The sequence below is a fragment of the Gasterosteus aculeatus genome, chromosome 14, assembly GCF_964276395.1.
Source record: "Gasterosteus aculeatus chromosome 14, fGasAcu3.hap1.1, whole genome shotgun sequence".
NCBI lineage: Eukaryota > Metazoa > Chordata > Actinopteri > Perciformes > Gasterosteidae > Gasterosteus > Gasterosteus aculeatus.
The window spans coordinates 4431428-4438894 of NC_135702.1; positions in this window are offsets into that span (position 1 = coordinate 4431428).

The window sequence follows — 7467 nt, forward strand, 5'->3', positions numbered from 1 at the left end:
ATTCTCGTGCCAGAAGAATAAGGGAAACAAGTCTTAATTCATTCATTTCAGTTCCTGTTCCAGTTATATTGTCACATCCTAACACGCTGCCCTGCAGAATCTTCGACGTGACTCTATAACTTGTAATCCTTACAGCCTTTCCACGGGCAAAGCATGGCATTACTTAATATTTCAGTTCCGACACACTCTAATGCTCAGACACACAGAGCGCATGTCCGTGCCAGAACTTCTTTTTTTCTTCCCTCTCGGGGCAAGTGAAACTGCCGGGGAGTTTCAGCACCCCAGGGCAAAGATTATTTTATTATGAAGCCCACGCACATGCTCGTCCTTCTGTCGGTGTGACTGCCAAATGGATCCGGGCCAAAAGGGGGCTAGGTCTCCTGAGGTGCGTGTACAGTGTGGGAAACACCGGGAGAGAAAAGAGAGGGAGTGTTTGCAAGCAGCTACAAACGTGTTGCATAACGCAAAGTGTTGGAAATATGAAGTTAAGGAGATTTGTACGGGCATGTAGGGTGATAGTAGAGAAAACACCTGACCCACCGTGAGAAACGTCCAATCTGTCAGGCACACGCTGGAGTGATTCCTTCTGTTAACACACACACACGCCCTCCGGCATCCTCCAGAAAAGGGAGCGAGGTGTGGTTTCGGGCCTTGTGTCGGGCCTTGAAAGTGCTGATTTGTGCGTAGTGCTTCTTTATCTGTTACGGGATCAGTGCTGGTGTGTTTGCTGCTGAGCCTCTCTCTCCGAATTGAGATGCTTGCTTGTTTTTCTGGGGGGTAAAAATGTGAGGCCATGAGAAACTGCTCCGTGGTGAATTCACAAGGTTGGAGCAGGGGGACGACCCAAAGCTCGGAAAACAAACTCTACCGAAGCTTAATATAGAAACAAAACCCAGGGAGGTCGATGCAGAGTGCAGCACAACGGAGCAATTTCAGTGAGATTAAAGTGTAAATGCGGCTGACCTCTGCGGTATGATCCTCGGACTCCCTTCCTTCCTCCTCTGGGAGCAGGACGGGAGCAAGGCCAGAGGTTGTGATAAAAAGTGGGTTCCCCTGACAAGGGCAGCATGATGTCATCCCGCTATCAGACCTCAAAGTCCCACCAGAGATGGAGGTGTTATTCTTGGTTCACACCCAAACGGTTCCGACAAAGTCTGAGAAAAGCCCCGTGACACGGAGGACAGGCCGGCCGACAAAGTCATTGAAGCGCTGCTATTTCATCTGATTGAATTCTCTCGGCCTCTAAATTTGGCCTCCAATTAAATAATTTGTTAGACAAGGTTTTCCTCGATTGAATATTGAAATGATAAAAAAAAAACAAAAGAACTTTGGAGACATTGTGATTTATAATGTTTAAAAAAAAGAATAATGCAGCTTCAAATTATTATTTTAAACTATTCTGACCTGTTAGAGTTGCAAAGTGAATGAATTAATCTTAAAGATCAACACTTTTTAGTAAGGTAGAAGATCTCAAGCCATTATTTTAAAAATATTCAAAGTTATTAATGAGTATCAACAGTATTTCTGTCAACAGTCACCTTGTATTTGTTGTTTGTGTGCAAATTCTTGACAAAACTATGCAATGTGCATGAACACATTCAACACACGTTGGGTTAACAAACTATGTGAGTATAAATCACTTTTATGGAAAGCCCTCTTTTTATATATGTGAGGCAGTTACAACCAAAAAGAAATACTTCTTCTACTTCTGATGCTGCTGAACCGACTCTCTCTACCCGCTATTTACCAAAGTGCTGTTTGATGGAAAAATCTCCCCTCTGTTGGTTGTTTGAAGATAAGTGAGGAGAACGGCACATCACCCCATGAAGAGCGGCGTTAACCGCTCTTCCTGTGGCGTTTGTTTAGGATCAGAGAACGGAGGTCCTCAGGTGTCCCAATTATCACCTTCCTCTGACGGCCGCCACTTTCCCTTTTTCAGCGGAGCCTCCCATATGTATGTACGTCATGCTAATGTCAAACATGCCCAGACGCCATCTTCATGATAATGAGTATCACAGATCAAACACTTCTCCACAAGTTCATCGCATCCATCTCCCAGTGGAGACAGATGGAGACGCTCGAAGACGGAGCTTATCATCAAGGTGACAGCACGAGAGTATCGCGGTGTCAACCATACGTAGCTGCAAATTTAAATAATGTTGAAATTTACAAACATCTATGCACATATACTTTAGAAAGTATGTAATGAGCTTGTCCTTTTAGCAGTGCAGCAGTACATGTTCACTGTGAATGGGCGACACGTATGCGACAATGGAACGCAGGATGGGCCCGGCTCCCTGCTGTCCTGGACAAGACACACATACCTACACACACACACACACACACACCACAAAGGCTTTTTTTGGGGGGGGGGGGTTAGGGGGTCCTTCCCCCATTAACTGCCCCATAGTTAGAACAGGGCAGGAAATGGTCTCTCATTCACGACCTTGCGACAGAAAGGACAACTGCAGGAACCCAAGTGTTGGAAGAAGTATTCAGATCCTTTACTTCCAATGTCACATGTTTAAATGCATACTTTACTTAAATAAAATATGTATAAGAGAAATGGTTTGTGGTGCAGACCAATTGTCCCCTGGCGTGTTTGTGCATCCATCTTAATGCTGCATTCATGTGTGCGTGGCATTTTACTGCTGGACACGAACCAAAAACAGAAATTAACTATCAGAAAATCAGCAAAATCAGAAGATGAAGTAGATTTGTTGTCCCAATGAGCTCATGTTCAAAGTCTTGAACATTGTCTGGTTCCGGCTGAGGACAGCAGCCACGGACGGGCCACGCGGTCTCCCTTTACTGGCCCACTGATCCGATACGTATTAGCTGGGTGAACGGGTCACGGTCGCGTCATTAAAGGCCTCTTGCCGTCCCGCGTCTTTCACTCAGCCTTTCATGCCCACCACCCCGTCCCGGCCCAGGGTCCCTGTTTGGGCAGCGTGTCGGTGTGTGTCTCCACCCTCAGCCAAGAGCAGCGAGACTGTGAACAAAGATACTCGTTATCCTGCTGAACCCCGTAGCCCCCCCACAACCCCTCGGGACCCGTCACACAGAACCCTGATCTCCTGCAGCCACAAGTGGAACCAAAGAGAAAATGAAACGTGGAGGTGAGAATGTGTTCGCCACACTCATTTCCCCCGCTGAGGTGCCGCCAGGTTAAAGCAGAGAGGAGGTAAACGAACTGACTGAGTGTGTGTGTGTGTGTGTGTGTGTGTGTGTGTGTGTGTGTGTGTGTGTGTGAGTGTGTGTGTGTGTGTGTGTGTGTGTGTGTGTGTGTGTGTGTGAGTGTGTGTGTGTGTGTGTGTGTGTGTGAGTGTGTGCCAACACAAAGAGTGGAGATATTATTCATGAGAGGAGATATTTGTTCAGCCGTGGAATTTACTGATGAGATTAGGCACTGGAGCTCTGGTTAGGGGGTTTGGGGTGGGGAGGGGGGTGGAATGTAAACACGAGGCGAGATGAGCAAAAGACTTTTAAGATTCACCTCCCTCCTCTTCATCACCACTGTCATTATTTTCTTTAGTTTATTCTCTATCATGGCCAGCTGGATGTTGGCGTCAGTGACAGCGAACAACGATCTCTCACTTTTGGGATGTTGGTACTAATGGACACTAATGCATGTCAGTATGACTTCCCACTCTCTCTTTGAGAGTAGGACAAGTTTTGGGTGCAATGTAATGTGGGATAGTGTCGGCTAAATGAGGACCGCCTATTCATTCATTAAATGATAACTCAGATGGTTATAACTTGAGATCATTGTACTCATTGGCGTAAACGCTAAGATCTGTGAACGTAATGACTAATAAGTAAGATTAGATGTTAAATATAAACGTCCACGCTTACGCTAGAATGAAATTACACTTGAACTATAAATGCATAGTAATAATGGGTGAAGGCCGCTTAAAGGCCGGATTGCACGAACAACATGTATCTCAAGTCACAAGACCAGCACGCAAACATGTTGTAAAAAGATGCAGGAAACAGGAAGCACCTTTTCCCTATTTTAAGAATAACATGTCCGTACATAGAACTATGCCTGGCACTTATATGCAAAACATTTTTTTTTGTATTATTAATATTATCTTGCACACATCTTGCAAACATCCTGATATGTAGAACTCATGAACAACAGGAGGCGTGATGATCGGAGAGCCTGGAGGGATGGACATCCCTGTGCTCCAATGGGGCTCTCCGAGGGTTCTAAGCAGGAGACGCCTCCATCTTAATAACCAATCAAAAATTCCCTCAGAGACTATAATTTGTTGCAAATAAACTTTGTCATATTGCTTTGATTTAAGTCTTGTCCTTGTCTTGCTCGCACAACATTTATTTTTAGGTAAACCGGCAACTGAACCCATTAACGCATTACCCATTATGAACCCAATGTCAGTAACAGGTTTGTTCCACTTTTCAAGGACAGGAGGTCAAAGTTGAACCAGGACGTCCTGTTTATTTTCATTTCACCTTTCATTTGTATTTTCCTTAAAGCAAGGCGTAGCGATTGTTTGAAACCAAATGCATTAGGATGCATTGTTTTTGAACCTCGACTGCGAAAATAATACATAGATAAAAATAGTACCAAACCAACCAGACTGGGATTCAGAGATCCATACTCAGTGCACAATGTCTACATGCACTAAAGGACATTCCTTTCACAGCATCTTCCATATATGTTCATGTTCTCCCCCGATACCCTTGATGAGGCTTAGATGTGAAACATTGGTGGAATCCCACTGCAACCAAAAGGGTCGACCTCATGGTGTCGCCAGAGGAAAAGTGAGGGGATACCGGTCATCCCGTCATCCCCGTTTGTTCAGAAGAAAATTGAAAATGTCCCCGTGTTTATGACAAAGAGAACATCCTCTTTGTGGAAACATTAACATTATTTATCCAGAAGGCGTACGTGGAACCGTTTGAAGACTGAATATCTGGTGTCCGGGGAGCCTCGTCCCATTTCCGCGCCGTTTATTTTAGGGAACTCGTGAAACGCAGCCTGACAGTGGCGAAGGAGCAGAAACACTCACCGAGGGGCTGATGATCCGGGCGCGGGTGGGGGCGGGATGTAAGCCGGAGGATGACAGGCCTTTCCACAGTGAGTGTGATTGAATGAGTTATGAGCAGAGCTTTACTCTGTGGTCACAAAATAACCTCAAGAATCTGCTGTGTGGCCTTGAGATGTTGAGCATAATTTGGAGAGAGAGAGTGAGTGTGTGTGTGTGTGTGTGTGTGTGTGTGTGTGGGGGGGGGGGGGGGGGCATAAGGACTCACGGATGCTGAGATTTCCATTCACCCCCCAGTTCCACGTCTATTACAAATCCATCCATGAGTGAAGTGAATGTTAAAATGCTTCAAATTAACCCTGAGAGTGACAGAAGCTGCCTCAGCTGTCCGTGGTATCACTTTCTATCCAAATGGTATGGCCGAGGGTCCGACAACTGTCCCCCTGACCTTGCTTCTCTACTAAACTCTCCCAAGACTCACTCGACTCTCCGGGGGGGCGGAGTGGGATGACATTACCAACATTCACAATCTCCCCTCTGCCTGTAAAAACACAACCATCTGCCAATCCCCGACATAAACTCACGTAGCTGCAAGCGCGCGTGAAGACTAAGATGTTAAGATCTCGGGAGCATGTCAAGTGGGTTTATATTTAAGAGAAGTGTTCGTGTGTGTCTCGTCCATGTGCCTTTGAACCGCAGCAAAAGGTGGTCACTAACACGCCAGAAATTGCTGAGTGGTTTATTTTCTGATTAGAAGGCCACGGCTGGTTTTGCAAGTGAAGCTCACAGTGACAGAAGTCACATTCTTTCCTCTACTTCATCTCCACATCTTCAAAAAATAGATGATCACTTCCCTCTCCCCACTCATCTTCACATTCTGATCTTCTGTCCACGTTAACGCTTCATGTGTTGCACGTCTGTCGCTGGATCTTAACCCATCTATTTATAATTCCTAAATAAATCCAAAGCAGTGGAAATAGGAGCTAAATGTTTACACATATTTATACATTTATAGTGTTACAATACAGACAGGAAAATTCATGGGCTCATCGTTGTATTAAGGTCACTTAATTAGCTTTCGACGCCCGTGGATGTGCGTATTATATTTCCAATCAGTACATCAAATAGTTCTTGAGATATGTGACGCTAAAAAACAGAGCAGTTCATCCAGCGGCGTCCACGACCGTTTGGATGAAGTGTCGCTGCCCCTAAATGCTGCTAAAAGGGTGACACAAAGCGTCAATGTTAATGCATGTGCCTACATGTGCAACGTGATCTCCAAAACCTGTTCGTAAAAATGTATACGAAAATCTTGAACATACAAATTCGTAGCAATACATAGGAACTGGCGGTGGTTAACCACGCCGCTTGAGTGAACAACATGGGGGACCATGTCGGAGTCGGATGAGTGAACGTCTCTCCGCCATGTTGGATTTTTTGAGGGGGTTAGGGTTAGTATTCTATTCTTACAATTTAACATTGATTACTCGTTAAAAATGCAATCATAACACGTTTATTTTACATCGTTAGACTTCACGAAGTGTGTTTACGGCGTGCAGGTCCCCGTTCACTTTCAATAGGGTGACGTCATCAGTTGCAGTCCGTATTTATTTCGTATGTATCACTACGAATTTGTATGTTCAAGATTTTCGCATGCATTTTTACGAGCAGGTTTTGGAGATCAGGCTGACATGTGACCATTGAAATAAAGACTGAGTTTAGTTTAGAGGAGGGGGGAGGAGGGGGGCGGCCGACCATCAGGCCGACATTGCCATCCATAGATGGTGCGAGCATGGCTAATGACACATTGTTGAGCTGAAACTTTTTTTTCCACGAGGCCTGGTGGTCATTACAGTTGTCGGGCCGATCCATGAGAGAGGTGACATGGAAAATGTAGTGACTGGAGCCCTTAATCCCACTTAAGCCTCGATATTAGCTGTCTGGCTTGAACGAATAAAGTTTGTTCGTGTCAGCTGTGTGCGGTACACAGAAAGTGGATGCTCGTCATCGACGCTGAATCGACTTCTTCGGGCTCCAACTGTATCGGCTGCCGACTCCGAGCCATCAGCTAAAGCCAGAACCTCACAATAAACCGGCGTGTGATATCCGATCGAGGCTACCGGTTTTCAACCAAGGCCAAGCGAGGGGCGGGAGGACGGAGGGGAGGGTCCTCGGGGGGACGCTGGGCGGCGTGTGAAGCGGTGGCCTGCGTGCCGTCGACCAGCCGCCCTGAGGGGGAGGCACATGGTGCCAACAGCTGCCGTGGTGAAATGCTAACCCTTCTAAATGCTCCGGCCAGTAAACAACGCCGGGCCCAACACATGCCAACGGGGGGAGCCCGGGTGAGGGCGGGGTGAAAAGGGGGGGGGACGGGGCGACCCAGCTGACGGCGTGGAGAAAGGAGAATTGACCCCTGTGAAACGGCTTATTAAAGTGCGGTGGTCACCGCAGGATA